This window comes from Primulina huaijiensis, unplaced genomic scaffold (genome assembly GCF_012295235.1).
Source record: "Primulina huaijiensis isolate GDHJ02 unplaced genomic scaffold, ASM1229523v2 scaffold42201, whole genome shotgun sequence".
Lineage (NCBI taxonomy): Eukaryota > Viridiplantae > Streptophyta > Magnoliopsida > Lamiales > Gesneriaceae > Primulina > Primulina huaijiensis.
This window is the reverse complement of record NW_027360113.1, coordinates 1-1812: the sequence shown is the minus strand read 5'-3', so window position 1 is coordinate 1812 and position 1812 is coordinate 1. Positions and strand designations below refer to the sequence as shown.

The 1812-nt window shown below is 29.6% G+C and overlaps 1 long non-coding RNA gene across 1 annotated transcript; it reads left to right on the top strand.

Annotated features, from left to right (window-relative positions):
* Positions 1-251: 251 nt before the first annotated feature.
* LOC140969529 (uncharacterized) lies at positions 252-1757 on the top strand. The gene is made up of 2 exons (XR_012173950.1): positions 252-815; positions 897-1757. It is a non-coding gene; the product is annotated as an uncharacterized lncRNA (long non-coding RNA).
* Positions 1758-1812: the final 55 nt, after the last annotated feature.

Below are 1812 nucleotides of genomic sequence, written 5' to 3'. Positions count from 1 at the left end.
TTGAATTTAAAAAAAGAAATAGAAAAAAAAATCACATTTAATTACTTATTTATTTTCAAATATTTAATGTTGAAAATTAATATTGATAATGCACTTAAATTATTTTCAAGATCATATAAAGTTGTTAATTAATTAAAACTCTCATTAACAATAATTTGTTTTAATCGAAATATCAAATTTTTTTTTAGATTTTATCAAATGTATAATATTATTTTTTAAAAAAAAGCAATTAAATATATATAAAGGATAAAACAAAACAAAATCGTCCGTACCCGAAAAATCTCAGATTCTCACTCCTCGGATTCCGCCGACCCTATATATATTTATCTACCTTGTCATTCGCAATTCTAATGTTTACGCAACACAGCGCGCTTCTTGCCGATTCCGAGTCTTCATCACCATTAACGATGAATTCTCAGCGAATGGGAAGGGGAGGAAGGATCTTCTTTTCGGTGATTTTTCAAGAATCGCCACAGAATGAAGATATCTCATCAATCTCACATCCTCGGAGTTCAAAGAAGTTGAAAAAGACGAAGCCGTTCAAGAATGAGGGTACTGTGGTGTCTAATCCAACCGGGTACTCAACCAAGTCCAAGCCTAAAGGTCGATCTTCTTGGTTTTCTTGCGTCTTTAATTGTTTTCACAAAAAATCTAGATCCACCAGTAATCTTTGAATCTTCTGCACAGGTACAATGCTTTGTCTTTTTAAAATTTTCTTTTTCTTACATGGAACTACATAGTTGAATGGACTTTTGGTGACAGTTTTGAAAATTAGTTTCCCTAGAAATTTTTTACGATAGTTTTTCAAATACAGAGTTATATGGACTTTTAGTTACGTTTTTTAAAATTAGTTTCCGTAGAAATTTTTTACAGTAGTTTAGTTTTTCGAACTACAGAGTTTAATGGACTTTTGGTTACGGTTTTGAAAATAAGTTTCCCTAGAATTTTTTAGGATGTCTGATTAATAGTCGAAAAGAACAAAAGAGCAAATATTATTGAAAAAAGTCAGCTATACCAATATTTGGAGCTAACCATAAATATGATGCAAAAAAATCTAACCTCCACGATAGAGTGAAAGTCACCACTAAATCATAGAAAAAACTAAACAAATCAATATATGGACCTAGCCATTAATCAAATTTCAGATTTGATAGTCCAAATAGAAAAAAATAAACAAATCAATATCTGGACCTAGCCATGAATAAAATTTTAGATTTGATAGTTCAATTAGTATATCCGTTCCCATGAATTAGCAGCTTATCTTCTTGCATTAAAGCCGGAAACGATAAAGTGAAAGACACCACTAAATCATAGGAAAAACTAAACATATCAATATATGGACCTGGCCATTGATAAAATTTCATATTTGATAGTTCAAATAGAAAAAACTAAACTAATCAATATGTGGACCTAGCCATGAATAAAATTTCAGATTTGAAAGTTTAATTAGCATATCCGTTGCCATGAATTAGCATCTTATCTTCTTGAATTAAAGCCAGAAATTACGTTGAAACGATAAAGTTAAAGACACCACAGACACTACTAAATCATAGAAAAAACTAAACAAATCAATATATGGACCTAACCATTAATAAAATTTCAGATTTGATAGTTGAAATAGAAAAAACTAAACAAATCAATATATGGACCTAGCCATTAATCAAATTTCAGATTTGATAGTTCAAATAGAAAAAAATAAACAAATCAATATGTGGACCTAGCCATGAATAAAATTTCAGATTTGATAGTTCAATTAGTATATCCGTTGCCATGAATTAGCAGCTTATCTTCTTGCATTAAAGCCAGAAATTA